The 16,743-nt window shown below is 38.8% G+C and overlaps 1 pseudogene; it reads right to left on the bottom strand.

Annotated features, from left to right (window-relative positions):
- Nucleotides 1-397: 397 nt before the first annotated feature.
- LOC102833941 lies at nt 398-1,405 on the bottom strand (annotated as a pseudogene).
- Between the last annotated feature and the right edge of the window lie 15,338 nt (nt 1,406-16,743).

The raw sequence follows: 16,743 nt of genomic DNA on the forward strand, positions 1-16,743 counted from the left end.
AATATTAGAAGATATGGCAACACTTGGCTCACATTACCTTGGGCAAGCAGGTGCTTGATCTGAACAGAATTTGTCCATAGAAAGGATATGCTTGCTCCATGACACCAGTCTCTTCTTCTAACCCAATGAATGCGTACATTGAAGCCAGGCCTAGATCCCTCATTGTCTTACCTGTCCTGTGTCACTAAAATGTGAGTTTAAAACATAAGTTCTATGATGAATAGCTATGTTACTTCCTTATTCTGTATTCTCACTTTTAGCAGATCTTTGCTGCCAAGAAACATTTCATAATATGCAAAGGCTTTGCATCATAATTGCAAAGGCATCAGAAAATCTATGTATTGGAATGACTTATGAGTTTAATGCCATTTCACGCATGTCTTTTACAAATTTCTTCTCAATTCTTTTCTCCCCCTAAGCAATAGCTATATTTTATGATGCATTTGTCTTAGGTAAAGACAATCTTGTCTCCAAGTAAAAACTTGATCACTCCTTCCCGAATCTGCTTGGTCTTAACTCCATAAACAATTGGGTTCATTGTAGGAGGTAGTAGCAGATAAAGATTGGCCACAATGATGTGTATGTGGTGGGGAATAATGTGTCCCCCAAAACGGTGAGTGAAAAAAGTGAAAAAGGCTGGAACATACGTGATCACAATGGCACAGATATGAGATGTACAGGTGCTAAAGGCTTTGTGACGAGCATCTGCTGATGATAAACTCACTACAGCACGCAAGATCATCGTGTAGGATACTGAGATACAGCAGATGTCAAACACACCAATTAGGAGAGCAACCATCAAACCATAAATGGCATTGACCTTGAAATTACCACAAGACACCTTAGCCACAGACATGTGGTCACAGTAGGTGTGAGGAATGACTTTGCTCTGGCAGTACGGCAGGCGCTTGGTGAGGAAGGTGAATGGCATGATGAGCATCACACTCCTCAAGAAGGCGGCAAAACCAGTCTTGGCAATCACAGGGTTAGTGAGGATGGTGGTGTAGCGTAAGGGGTAGCAGATGGCCACATAGCGGTCCAGTGCCATGAGCATGAGCACCCCAGATTCCATCCCAGTCAACATGTGTACAAAAAACATCTGGGTCAAGCAGGCATGAAAGTCAATCTTTTTGAGATTGAACCAGAATATGCACAGCATATTGGGTACAGTTGAAGTGCACAAGGTGACATCTGTGAAGGACAACAGGGCCAGGAAATAGTACATAGGTCGATGCAAAGCCTCCTCATGATTGATGAGATAAATGAGTCCACAGTTCCCCACCACAGCGATGATATACATGAAGCAGAATGGCAGGGAGATCCAGATGTGAGCAGCTTCCAGCCCAGGAATTCCATTCAAGATAAAGAATCCTGGAGTCAGGCTGGAGCTGTTGGCCCCAGACATAGGTGATCACAATGGCACAGGTATGAGATGTACAGGTGCTAAAGGCTTTGTGACAAGTGAAGAACATAGCACATTCTTTAGAAGTGGTGGCTCTCTAGACAAGACAGCAATACAAAGATCAGTAGAAAGCTTGGAAGCCAAATGTGACACAATGATTTTTATATGGCCTTATATAAGAGGAATGGTGACTAAGGCTTTGGAGTCATATAATCTGGCTTCATGAATATTCCACCTATTCTTAACTATTCTATGATATTGGCATGCTATTTACCTCTTATATTCATTTCCTCAATGTAAAGTGAGGATGAAAATTATGTTCACCTCAGCAAGTTGTCCAAATTATTCAGTAAGATAACTTACGTAAAGTCATAGAACTGTGCATAATGTACAGTGAATGCTTGATAATGATTAGAAATTGCTGTTGTTGGGACTGTTATTGCTATTATTATCATCATCTGTCTCAATATAAAGCACCCCATGAGATCAAATGAACCTTTATTAGCATGTGTAAGGAGCTGCTCAGTGATGCACTGACTCAAGTTCTACTGTAAACTTTTTAGTGGTATGATATTTTGAAGATGTTAATCAGATTGGGAGAGGGAGAGGTGAACTTTAGAATGTAAATGCTAGCTATGAGGGCTTCTGCAAAATTAAAAATTTTCTAATGTTTTAGACAGAAAAAACATAAAATTGATTCCTGCACAAAGAGCTGTTCTGTATGTTTCTACTTCTTATAACATAAGAGGGCTCCCAAACCACAAGACTGGAAGGAAGGGACCAGGATTGGAGAATATTAGGAATAGTCAGAATTCCTAATTCTGTAAAACTGGCTTGTAAACTAAAACTGGACACCCACTACAGACCACTCTCAGAATCATTCAAGATCAATATCATGTAGCTAAAAAATCAATCTGCACTCATTAAATTAGAAACAATTTCAGAACAATGTTTTATCTACCCCTCTTCTGTAAAACATTCTTCTCTACACATTTCCTCTCAGGTAGTCCTGGAGGATGCAAATGTATTCTGCTACTAGGTGAGCTTGAGTCCTAGTGTGGTGCTGTAGGATAAGCACTAGACTGCTAACCATAAGTTTTGTGACTCAAACCCACCAGCTGCTCATTGGAAACCCTTTCACAGTGTCACTGTAAATTGAAACCGACTCAATGGTATGCAACAACAATTGGCTAATCTATTAGTAAAATTTCCTTGTTTTATTTAAAAGAAAGAAAACTTAATGGCTAAGTGTCTTCTTTCTGAAAATATAATGATATCAGACTTTGATTGGACAGTCAGACTGCATCAGTTAAATATTGATTCTATTGCTAACTTAACTGGATTAGCTTGTACAAGTACCAACCTTTCTTAGTACAATTTTCATTACTTTTAAAGTGGGGACTAATAATATCACATATCACATAGAGGTGTTAGAATGGTTAGATGATAAATAATCCCTCAAATTATGCATTCATCTAGTAAGTAAACAATGGAGATTATCTGTTACATTACTTACTTAACAGATATTTATTAATACTCATTTATATGCTAAGAATCATTCCAGCTTCTAGGGATATGTTGGTGAACAAAATAGACAAAATGATCTTCACTCATGAAGCTAATATTCATTGTGTTGTTGTTGTTAGGTGCCATCAAGTTGGCACTGACTCATAGAGACCTTATGCTCAGCAGAACCAATATTCATTTTAGATTGATTTATATACTCAAGTTTGTAGTAACATTATAGGTATATGTTATATTCCTCATTTTACAGATATGAGAAATGGGAGCCCAATTAGACTTAATAGGTGACACAAATGAAAAGTTGGCAGTGGAGAACCAACATTTAAATCCATGTTTGTTTGACTTCTAAGCTGATTCTATACCTGTTGTGCTCATTCACTAATCCGGAGGAAGAGTCGCATCAATAGCTTAAACAAGTAATGATGAGACAGGAAGAAGCTAGGTTTCAAGTAGGAGAGAGCTTATTCTCAAGGAGCAAATTAAAACAAATATGTTATGTAAAAGTCTGAAACTTCTACATAGTGAGAAGCATCTGTGGAGAAAGCCAGCTATCTATTCCTGGGCTCGTTCACACAGATGCTATGACACCTGGTAGGTATGTTGACAAGTCATGGAGACCTAGTGCTTTGACATCTTCACAATGGTTGCTATGCCTGAGTCATTATTGCAGACTCTCACATTGAAAGTCTCCCTTAAAGCAAAAGCTTCTGTAATCCTTTATTCTGGGACCCACAATTGCCTAGACTCTTCTATCTCCAGTGAAGCATGAGGTAATTTAAAATGTATTTCACAATTTTAAAAACTCTGCTTACTTCCATAATCCCCCCAAAAATGAGTCTGCAATCTGGTTGGAATTAAGAAGAAATACTCAGCTTCCCATCAACTACATTTCAAACACTTGTATTTCTGGTTAGAAAAACTTTGTATTTCAGGCAAGTAAGAGTCTTAGGTAATTGCCTACACTTACCTCAGTGTTAGCAAAGATGAGGCTGTTGTGCATTGTAGCAGTAAGAGTTCTACAATAATCGGGACCCAACTTGACCTTGCATTTCTGCACTCTTTGAAGATTCTCCACACATGGGTGTTTACACCTGATTGGCTCTCCTCAACTGAATGTCCCAGAGGACTCTGGTTAGAGGAAAAACATCCATTGGGCCTTTTGAGAAAAACAATAAAAGTATCAAAGTTAGATATCTTCTTCCAGGTGTAGATTCTGACCAAGAGGTCAAAAAAATTACTTGGGTTTCATTTATATTGATTTATAAAATAATTGTCTATGTAAGTAACCAGAAAACTCCAAAAATCATTAAAATCTATGAAAATATCCAAAATATCAATGGTACCACTCATGATAGCACAAGTGTATGAACCCTTTCTCTCACTCACTCAAGAGCTAGAATCTGATTGATGGTTAGTCTTGAGTTTATTGAATAAATGAATGGATAAACAACATACACATATGCATACAAATATTTACAGGTTTATTTGTAGTTTGAGCATTGTGGCAAAATAGTTTTACATAGATTTTTGGAAATATTTTAATAGATGCTATTATATGCCTTAATATTTTACTGTAAAGGCTGATTCTGAAAGAATTGGGGAACAAAATGGAAATGCTTTTTATCATTGCTGTTGTTATGTGTCGTGGAGTCGGTTCTGACTCATAGCGACCCTGTACAGGGTTTCCAAGGCTGTAAATCTTTACGGGAGTAGAAAGCCTCATCTTTCTCCCGTGGAACAGCTGGTAGTTTTGAACTGCTGACCGTGAGGTTCGCAGCCCGATTCGTAACCACTACGCTACAGATGTTGAATTTATGAGGATTTCTCCTAAATTAGAGCAAATGTTGAAAGAACTCTAAGTAGTTACTGAAAGTGTATCACAAAACACCCCTGAAACTATAACTCTAGCATATTGTTGATGGGAGTGTAAATGGTCTGAACACTTTGCAGAACAGCGCTTTTTAGGTATACAGGCTCCAACACTATGACCAAGCAATTCCATTGCTAGGTTTTTAACAAGAGAATACTGAATGTATTTGTTGTTAAGTGCTGTTGCGTAGTTCCAACTCATAGCTACCCTCTTTAGTATTTCAGAGAGGGTAAATCATTGTGGGAGCAGAAAGCATCATCCTTCTCCTGTGGTGAATTTGAACTGCTGACCATGCTGTTAACAGCCGAAAGTGTAACCCACTACTCTAGCAGGGCTCCTAATCTAGGGTGATAGATGTCAGGAATTAAACAACCTCTTGGAAGGGTAATGGCTTATGTTGTTGTAATTAATTGCTGTTGAGCTGGTTCTGACCCATAGACACCCTGTACAGGGTTTCTGAGGAGCAGTTGGTGGATTTGAATTGTGTGGTTCACAGTCCAGTGCTGATCAAAAGCACTGCACCAGAAGTCCAATGACTTATAGGAACTAGGAAAATTCATGGAGCAATATAAATGTTCTTTATCTTGTTTTATGTGGCATTAAATAGATGTATGCAATTATCAAAACTTATTAAACTGAATTATCTTTTAAGTATTCCATTTCTAAGTATAATTAACATGTAGCAAAGTGTACACTTTTTAAATGTATATTCTATTGCATGTAAATCATCTCAGTAACGCAACAACATGAAACTATTGGTCTAAGAAAGGGCATATAAAAGTATACAATAAACATTGTTGTTGTTGTTGTTTGTTGTTAGGTGCTATCAAGTCAGTACTGACCCATTGCGACCTTATGCACAGCAGAACGAAACTGCACGATCCTGGGCCAACCTCACTACTGTTGCCATGCTTGAGTCCATCGATGCTGCCACTTTGCCAATCCATCTCGTTGGGGTCTTCCTCTTTTTCTCTGACCCTCCACCTTACCAAACATGATATCCTTCTCCAATGACTGGTCCCTCCTGACAATATGCCCAAAGTATGAGAGACCAAGTTTGGCCATCTAGGCCTCTAAGGAGCACTCTGGCTGCACTTCTTCCAAAACGGATCTATTGGTTCTTTTGGCAGCCCATGGCACTTTCAATATTCTCCTCCAACACCATAACTCAAAAGCATCAATTCTTCTACGGTCTTCCTTATTTACTGTCCAGCCGTCACATAACAATATAACAATAAACATTATACTTCATAAACTATTGAAAACATCCTATCTGAGATCAGAACAAATGGAAGATTTAGTTATTGGTTCTGTTTAATATTGTGCTGAAGTTCCATCTAGTGAACTGAAGCTCAAAATGATAAGAACTGAACACAAATAATTAAAACCATAATTATTGAAGACCATACTAATTGAATCTAAAAATTAATTGAATCTAAAGATATGTTATTAGTATTAATGTGTGAATTTAAGAATGTCACTGAAAACAGGGTCAGTAAACAAAAATAAATTTTATGAATAATCTTCAATATATGCTACAAAGTTAGATTTTATTAATGATCTCTAATATATACATCTATATAGCATAAAATAAACTTATTAATAATGTGTAATATATACTACAAAAATAAATTTTATTAATGATCTGTAATATATACTACTAGTTGAGGGCACTTAACAACAACAACAGAAATTTGGAGCATAGTTGAAAGCCTTTGCATAGTCAATAAAGCACAGGTAAACATCTTTCTGGTATTCTCTGCTTTCAGCCAAGATTCATGTGACATCAGCAATGATATCCCTTGTTCCACAGCCTTGCCTGAATGCAGCTTGATCCTCTGGCAGCTCCCTGCCAATGTACTGCTACAGCCATTTAAAAATTATCTTCAGCAAAAGAAGCAAAAACAAAACCCACTACAATCCTTTTTAAAATTATCTTCAGCAAAATTTTACTAGCATGTGATATTAATGATATTGTGTCATGATTTCCACATTCCATTGAATCATCTTTCATTAGAATGGGTACAGAAAAATCACTCGACCAGATAGCTTTCTTCTAATTTTTGTAGCTTAGATGGGTGAGCTCCTTTGGAGCTGCATCAATTTATTGAAACATTTCAATTTATATTTCATAAGTTCCTGCCTTGCATTGCATCAGTGCCTTCGGTGCTGTTTGGATTTCTTCCTTCAGTGCCATTGGCTCCTGATCATATGCTACTTTTTGAGATGGTTAAACATCAAGCAATTCTTTTTGGTACAGTGACCCTGTATATTCTTTCCATCTTCTTCTGATGTTTCCTGCATCATTTATTGTTTTGTCCATGCTGTAGTTGTAATTTTTTTCCATCAAGTTGGTTCAGACTCACAGTGGTTACCTGTATAGGGTTTCCAAGAAAAACTGGTGGATTTGAGCTGCCACCAGTTCAGTGACCAGTTCAGTACTTATCCTACAGTGCCACACTAGAATTCATTTTTTCCATAGAATCCATGAATAGAATCCATCAATATTGCAAGTTGAGGCTTTAAGTTTTCTTTAGTCCTTTCAGCTTGAGAAATAATGGGAGTGTTCTTCCCTTTTGATTTTCTAGCTCCATATCTTTGCACATTTCATTATAATACTTTACTTATGCTTCTGGAAATGTCCTTTAAATTTTTGGGTCCTGCTCTTACACTTCATCATTCTTTCCCAGTGATTTTAGCTTCTTTATGTTCAAGAACAAGTTTCATAGACTCTTCTGACATCCATTTTCATCTTTTCTTTTTTTCCTGTCATTTTAATGACCTCCTGCTATCTTCCTGTATGATGCTCTTTTTTTTTTAATACTCAGGATTTTGAAGTTTATTAGGGAACAGGTTAAATTTATGGATCAGAAATTATTCAAGATCTTTGATCAGGACAACCTCTTCTTAGCAATGCCCATAGAATACTTCTTTCTAGTCTTCAGCCTCTGGCCCCATGATCCCTCAGTTTCTACCTTGCTCAGGCATTGTATAGAGTTCTTTTGTCTCTGCTGATGTGTGACCCTAACACACCACACCAACAGTAAATCTTGGTCAGAAGGTGCTCAGTTCAAGCTCCAGGGGTCTGAAAACCTAGCTACCCTTGTGATCTGTAGAAAATGTGCCTGTCTATATTTTCCACCTCAGAAGTATTTTAGGAGGATTGTATCCCCCTTTTTGTGCATGTTGCCATCTGTTGGAGGCCTATGTTGTTGTTGTTGTTGGTAAGTACTGTCAAGTCAGTTCCAACTCACAGCAACCCTACATAGGGTTTCCAAGAAGTGGCTGGTGAGCTTGAACCATCCTGCGGTTCAAACCAACCTTGCAGTCCAGCACATTAATCCACAATGAGACCTATATAACTGCACAAATCTGAAGACATTGGCCTCAGCTCACCAGTCCCAGTACCAGAGACTCCTTTGTGACACATGTGTCTCACTAACCATATCAAAACACACATTATTGGCAAAAAAAAATCATTCCCCAGTTCATTCAAAATGCCTTCCATTTCCATTATTGAAAAAAATATGGTTTCAACCAAAATGTCAAAACCGAAAAATAATTTGTTCTTGGAAGACTTAAGAGGATTTATAATGTGTTGCTAAATCTGCACACTTTCCTGTCCTCATAATTCTTCCAACCCCCTCCCCTACAAATATAGCTATTCTCACATACTGTATATAGTGAAGTTTTCCAAATGCCTGCCTCTTCTCCAGACACATACACAGCTTCTCTTTTGCCTCCTTGGTGGAAGAGGAGTGATTTACATGAAAACCCAGGCTACAATCACAGTAAACATTTGAGTTCTCATCTGAGCATGTCTTCTGATGTCGGAGGAGTCTGACTTCTGGCTAAGGCTTCAGCCATGCTCACTGAAAACATTGTGCTACTCATGAATGAGGCTGCTGAGCTCTGAAGAGGCTTAGAACTGAAAGCCAGCCCTCACTCCTTGTATTCCATGGGGCTTCTCCCGAGTGTGTCCTCTGATGGCTGAGGACTGAATTCTGGCAAAAGCTCCTGTCACACTTACTGCAAATATATGGTTTTTCTCCCAAGTATGTCTTCTGATGGTAAAGAAGACCTGACTTTTGGGTAAAGCCTCTCTCTCATTCCTTGCATACATATATTTTCTCCCCTGAGTGTGTCCTCTGGTGTATAACCAAGACTGGTCTGCATTTGAAGTCTCACACACACTCCTTACACTCACAGAGCCTGTCCTCTATGTGTATCCTATGTTAGTTAGGGAGACCTGACTTCTGGGTAAAAGTTTGGCCACACTCACTATAAAGATAGGGCTTCTCCCCTGAGTACATCCTCTGGTGCCTAGGAAGAACTGAATTCCAAGTAAAACCTTTCCAATATTCCTTACACAAATGAAGTTTATCTTCTAAGTGTGTCCTTTGGTCCTTAAGGAGACCTGACTTCTTTCTGGGTAAAGTTTCACCCACATTCCTTGCACAAATGTGGCTTCTCCCTTAAGTGTACCTTCCGGTGATCAATGAAGACTGATCTCCATTTGAAGTTACGCCCACACTACTTGCACTCACAGAGCCTGTCTTCTGAGTGTGTCCTCTGGTGGTAAAGGAGACCTGACTTCAGGCTAAAGGCTCGGCCACACTCACTACACACATAGGGCTTCTCCCCTGAGTGTGTCGTCTGGGGCACAAGGAGACTTGACTTCTGGGTAAAGCCTCACCCACATTCCTTGCACACGTGTGTTTTTTCCTCTGAGTGTATGCTCTGGTGCTTAAGGAAAATTCTTCTCCACTGAAAGCTTTGGCCACACTTAGTGCAAACAGACAATCTCTCCCCTGAGTGAATTCTGGTGCTGAAGGAAGGCAAATTTCCCACTCATTACATACAAATGGCTTCTCACCTAGTGTGCCCTCTGGTGTCTCATGAGACCTGATTTTTGACTAAAGCCTTGTCCACATTGTTTGTACACATGTGTTTTTCCCCCAAATGTGTCCTCTGGTGTTTAAGGAGACTTGGCTTGTGGGTAAAGGCTCGGCCACACTCATGGGCTTCTCGTGGAAGAGGCATGTCTTGTTTGTGATAAAGTTTAACTTCAGGCCATAGTCTGTTCCACCCTCTCTGGAGCTAACTGTTTCAAATCTTGAAGTTTTTAATTCCTTCAATGCTTTATCAGTTTCCACAGATGTCACACTTTGGGTTGAGTTGGGCTCTATTCCTACCCCTGTGTGGCTTTCTCTAGGGCTGGTTGGCTGTCTTTGGAGTGTGCTGGAAAATGCCCTTAAAGTTTCTCTCTCCCCTGTCTTCTTATCCATGGATTTGGAGATGTCTACTGGCTCCTGACCATCTGTGTTTTCACTCCAGCAGCTCTGATCACAATCCTGCTGCTCTAGCTGCTTCCGATGCCCTGGGCTAGCACCCCCTGAGTGGGAGGGTTATTCTGCACATAAGCTTGGGAAGTACTGAAGCACATGTTGCTTAGGAATTGCTGACAGGAGAAAGCCAGAAGGCAGGAGGAACATGGGTGGCTTTCTGGCTCTGGTTCCAATGACAGCAGATTCCTATCAATCTCCAGCATGACTTCTCTGTACATGTTCTGCTGTTCAGAGTTCAGGCTCTTCCATTCATTCAGCCTTCATGAAGACTGTGGTGACATCCTCAATTGTAACTGGCTCCAGTATTTTGTGCTTACTTTTCTCCTCTTGGTGCCATTTAGTAACCTTAGAAGACACACCTTTTATCTTATTTGTTGGGGTCCATTTCTTCATGGTCTCCATATCTCCTGTTCTTTGAAGCCAAACTCTTTCCCCAGTCCCTGGGCAGAAGGATCAGGCAGAGGAATGGCCCCAGAGTCAACCCATAGACTGCCTTGAAATTCCATCACAGCATCATTAGAAAGGAAGTTCATCTTCAAATGGGGTGATTTCTTGACACCTCAATTATGAAGACCCCCTTTTTTTTTTTCACGCATCCAGGACCTGCACGGCCTGGGGTTGTCATTGGCATCACAAAAGTAAGCAACTCTTGGGCTATGATGTAGTGAAATTACCAGACAGCAGTCATTATGGCGACACCTTCGCTGTTCTTTCTTCTTAAAATACCTACTCATCACCCAGCAGTGGTTCATTGCAGGTCTTCATTTGGCCAGTCTGCCTTACAGACTACCCACCATTGGAGTCTGTATGATGTTGAGTGCCGTTGAGTTGGTTCCAACCCATAGTGATTCTGCATAGGGTTTCTGAGGAGCGGCTGGTGAGCTTGAACAGCCGACTTTGAATCCAGTGTGTTAACCCACAGTGTCACACCAGGATGTTCTTGATGTCATACCATGACTCCTCTATTCTTTGGTCATTAGTGTCAAATGAATCAAATCTGCTATTCAGATGGTCTCTAAATTTAGATGGGATATACTCAAGGTCATATTTTGACTATCATGGACTTGTTTTAATTTTCTTCAGTTTCACCTTGAAGTTGCATATGAGTAATTGATCCTCTGTTCCGTACTCTCCTCCTAACCTTTTTTAAACTAATGATGTTGAGCTTCGTTACTGTCTCTTGGCACAGATGCAATTAGTTTGATTCTGTGTATTCCATATGGTGTGGTCCCTGTGTTTAGTCACTGTTTATTTTGTTGAAAAAAGTATTTGCAATGAATAAGACATTGGCCTTGCAACATTCTATCAGATGATCTCCAACATTATTTCTATCACCAAGGCCATATTTTCCAATTACTTACCCTTCCTCTTTTTTTTTTTTTCCAACTTCTGCATTTCAATCATTAGTATTTATCAATCCATCTTGATGGAAAGTTGGATCAATTTCAGACTGAAGATATTGGTAGAATTCTTTAATCTCATCATCTTTGGCTCCAGTGGTTGATATGCAAATTTCAATAATAGTAGTATGAACTAGTCATTCTTATAGGCGTATGGATGTTACCCTATAACTGACAGCATTGTACTTCAAGATAGATCTTGAAATGTTCTTTTTGATAATAAGGGTGATGTCATTATTCTTTAGTTTGTGGTCCCTGGCATAGTAAACCATAAGATCGTTCTGTTCAAAATAGCCAGTTCACTAATGTCTAAGATATAGATCTTTATGCATTGTTTCATTTTTATGATTTATTTTTCTAGATTCATACTCCACATAGTCCATGAAAATTTATGTTATTAATGTATATTTACAGCTGTTTCTACTCATTTTCAACTGTGGTCAATCAACAAATGAATGTCCCAAAAGCTTTGCTCCATTTACATCATTTAAGTCACCTCTACTTCAAAGCATCAGCTCTTCTCTGTTACATTTTGAGTGTCTTTCGACTTGAGTGACTCATCTTCTGGCATTATGTCAGACAATGTTTTGCTTCTATTAATAATGTTTCGCAATAGTTAAATTTTCAGAAGTGATTCTGCCTTTTCTTTCTAGTCTGTCTTAATCTGGAAACCACTGAAATCTGGCCACCATGGGTGCCCCTGCTGGTATTTAAAACACCAATAGAATAGCTTCCAGCATCACAGCCACAAATAAATCACCACAGTATGACAAACTGACAGATGAGTTGGGGTCTTTATATATATATATATATACTTTTTATTGTGAATTGAGTGAAGCTTTATAGTACAGAGCATCAGTTTTTAGTTCAACAAATCATATAATTTGCTTCCTTACAATAATTTCAATCACCTCCATGTACATCTATTTACTTTAACTCCTGCATTCATCCCTGTGTCTCCCACCACCCTCATCTTTTCTATGTTAATCTCCCTCTTGTTACCAACTGTTATTAACTGTCCCATCTTCCAGGTTACCATGTTACAACTTGTTATTAACTGTCCCATCTCCCAGGTTACCATGTATCTACCCTCAGTTGTTGTTGTTGTTGTTGTTGTTGTTGAGTGCAGTCAAGTTGATTCTGACTCATAGTGGGCCAGAGGAGCAGTTTGTGAGTTTGAACCACCTTCTAGCCCATGAATAATTCTGCCTGCCCCCACCCTGGATCCACCATAGAATGTTTATTTTATCAAGTAGAGCTTTTCTTAACTATTTCTATATAATATTTGTCCTATTGTAATTGACTAATTTCACTTAGTATAATATCCTCTAGGTTTATTCATGTTGTGAGGTATTTCCCAAATTCATCAATAATTTCCAGCATTGTGTAGTATTCCACTGTGTGTAAGTACGAAAGTTTGTTCAAACATTCTACTGTTGATGAGCTTTTTTAGTCTGTCTCCATCTTTATAATGTGTCTCTTATAGACAGTATACTGGAAGACCTTGTTTTCTTATCCATTTGCTACTCTTTCTCTTGACTAGTAAATTTAATCCACTTACATTCAGTGTAATCACTGATAGGTATGAATTGATTGCTGTCATTTTGCAGTGTTTTTTTTTTTTTTTTTTATGGTGCTGCTGGGGGTTTTTGTTCCATATAGTTTTCTGTTCAGAGTTCATTTTGTTTGTGGGCTTCCTTTTCTTTTCTGTTGTGTTAATGCTTACTGAACCTTTCTGATTTTCCTTTTTTTTTTTTCGATGTAAAGCTATATTAATTTTCTTTGAAGGTATCCTGTAATTTATTAACTCTTCCTTCATTTAAAACAGTCAATATTATCTTGAAATCTACTTGACTTTCTTACCTTTGGAAGTTTTGTACTACACTATTCCCTCTTTTTGCTTTGTCATTGACTTAATTATAAATTATATCTCTGGTTCCCTATTTTCAGTCTTAAAGGTTTATTTTACTTTAAACACTTCTATATCTGGATTGAGTTCTGGCTGACATTGTCATGTATTTCATTCTCAGGTTGCCATCTGCTATTGTTGGTTTTCAGTATAAAAATGATGCTTTCGTATTTTTTGTAGTCTTGTTAACTACAAATTCCTTTAATTTCTGTTTATCTTGAAATATTCTAATTTCACTGTTGTATTTGAGGGACAGATTTGTGGGTATGATTCATGGTTGGCATTTCTTTTTTTCTTTCTTTCAGAGTCTTGCATATATCATCTCATTGCCTTCTTACTTGCATGCTTTTTCACTAAGAAATTAGAGCTTAGTCTTATTGGTTCTCTGTTGTAGGTAACTTTTCACCTTTTCGAGTCACTCTCAGGATTCTTTACTTGTCTTTGGTTTTGGAAAGTTTGGCTATGATATGTCTTGGTGATTTTATTTTGGGATCTATCCTTTTGGGGTTTGTTCAATTTCTTCTATGCTTATCTTTTTTCATGGTGTTTGGGAAGTTTTCTTCCAACAACTCTTCTACAATTTTCTTTGTTCTTTTTATTGTCTCTTCTTGTTCTAGACTTCTGATCACCTGTAATTTACTGCTCTTTGTGGTATCCCACATAACTTTTAGAATTTCTTTGGATTTTTTTCTTCCTTTTTATAATTGTTCTTCTAGCAAACTAGTATTGAGAGATTTATCTTCAAGATCACTAGTTTGGGCTTGCATTGCTTCCAATCTAGTCCATTGCCCTTTCTATGTATTGCTCATTTCTGAAATTTTAATATTAATCTCCTGGATTTCTTATGGCAGGTTTTGTATTGTTTAAAAATTTGCACTTATTTTGTCTGTTAGTTCTTTTAGTATTTTCCTGAATTCTTCTAAAGTTGCTTCTGTGTCTTCCTTGCTTTCCTCAATCTCTGTTCATCCTTTGAATGTACATAAATATCATTTTTTGGAATTCTTTTTGAGGTAGTTACATTACCTTTTTTTTCCTCAGAAATATTTTCTGGCTCTGTAGTTTGGTCATTTGTTTGAGTTTCTTCATGTAAGCTGAAATTTCCTATTGTGTTCAGGACATTGTGTTGTTGTGGTGTTTGTATTTAATTAATGCTTATATGCTGATATAGAGAGTCCTGGTAGCTTAGTGGGTTACAAGCTGGATTGGAGCCACAGGGTCAGTAATTCAAATCTACCAGGCACTCTGCAGGAGAAAGATGAGGCCTTCTGCTCCTGTTAAGATTTACAGCTTTAGAAACTCTACACAGGGTTGCTGTGAGTCTGGACCAACTGCACAGCATACTACCACCACTGACACCATGTTGATGTACTCTTACGCTCCCACAAACTGACTCCTGTGTATATAGTTAGAGAATAAAAGTATGTGCCTCATTCTTTGTTCACCATCTGTGCATGTCATTTTAGTGTGGGTTTGGCTGGTGTTGGCTACTGTCTAACATTGTTCAGGTGGTATAAGAGCTGGCAATGGCTCTTGTCCAGTGGGTGGAGTTGCCGAGGGCATTACTGTGGCTGGGCTGTATGGGCACTGCTTTTATCTGCTGTCAGGTGGGAAAGAGGAGAACCATCCCACCCCAACACACACACACACACAAGAAAACAAAGCAGAATAAGCAATCAACAAATAAAAGAGAAAATAATAAATTAACACAGGCAGCAATCAGATAAAAAAGAATTCAATAACAAAAAATAGAAAATAGGGACAGGAAATTGGAGCTAGAGAAGAGAAAAATAAAAAGAAGAAGAAAAAAAAACACTTAGAAAAACAAGGGAAAGGGAAGATGAAAAGAGAGTAAAGAGTAGTGAAGAAAGATTAAAAACGGGGAAAAGAGGGGAAATGAGAAACAGAAGAAAAAAAGGAAAAACAAAATCAGAGTTGGAAAAGATTAAATTCAAGGGAATGTAAAGAAAAAATAAATAAACAAAAATAACAAAATGGCAAAGGGAAGCAAAAAACAGAAACAAACAAACAAACAAACAAAAAACAGTGCAGCAGCTGGACCCAGAGAGGAGAAAACTCTAGAGGGCTCCTGCAAGCCGAGAAGCTTACAGGGTGGGTGGAGGAGGAATGTAACAGCACAATTCCTGGCCCTGGACAGAGTTCCTAGAGGCCTTCATGTTATCTATGTTCAGGGCACTCAACCAGGAAGTAGTTGGTGGAGGCCTTGCCATTGCTGGTTTCAGTGTCCATTAGGACCACAGGGCACCTGAGGGTAGGGTGGCTGGTTATGAGGGTTTCTTCTGCACTAAAGCTGGTCTGGTGACTTGGTGGGTTCTGTAGGTCTGGAGCCAAGCCTTCCTGAATCCAGGCATCAAAGCAGTGCAGCCAGTCCCCACCTCCCAATGCATGGCTCACAACCATGTGATTCCAAACTCCCAGAGAGCAGAGTCTGTGCTAGGGTGGATGAGGGTGGCAGCTGGCTACACTCCTGGTCGACTGGGGAACATGGAGAAAAATAAGGAATCACATCTTTCTGGTAACCTGTATAAATCTGCTCCTTCAGGCCACATTCTGTTGCCAAAGTGTCTCACAAAAATTCAAGATGGTCAAGCTGTGTTTGGCTGGCCATTGGTCAGTTAGTCTCCTTCAGCCTCTTCTACCAGCAAGCACTCAATCCACTCCAATAGTCCTTTCTCTGAAGTTCAGAGTTCAAGGATTTTCATCCCTGTCTGTTTCATTTGGTCTCTTTGTTGTGGAGGGTCCATGCAGTGCATCTGCCTCTACCATCTTGGTGGAAGACCTCTGAATGGGATCTTTATAAGTACTGTTTTTCTCTATGAGTTTAATGTTTATTTTTAGAATTTTAAGATTCTTTTCTTGCTTTTAGTTTTGTTCTCTATAGTTTCAAACATATTTAACCAGTATTTCTATGTGTTTGGGGATGAATGGGAGTATACCTTACTGTTTATGTTCAAACAGCCTATCTGATTGTTGTTGTTGTTGTTAAGTACTGTTGAATCAATTCCTATTACAGCACAAGTGTATAGGGTTTCCAAGTTGCAGCTGGTATAGGGTTTCCAAGTTGCAGTTGCTGACCTTGTGGCTTGCAGTCCAGTGCCTATCCTACAGTGCTACAGCAGCCCCACCCAAAATAACCCCACTCACTCCCAAACAACTAGAAGTACTGGTTAAATATATTTAGGCGCCTACTTAAGTTTTTGGTGTGGCACTGTAGGATAAGCAATGGGCTGCTGATCACAGGTTGGCAATTTGAACCCACCAGCCACTCCTCA

Source organism: Chrysochloris asiatica, unplaced genomic scaffold (genome assembly GCF_000296735.1).
Source record: "Chrysochloris asiatica unplaced genomic scaffold, ChrAsi1.0 scaffold00140, whole genome shotgun sequence".
Taxonomy (NCBI): Eukaryota; Metazoa; Chordata; class Mammalia; order Afrosoricida; family Chrysochloridae; genus Chrysochloris; species Chrysochloris asiatica.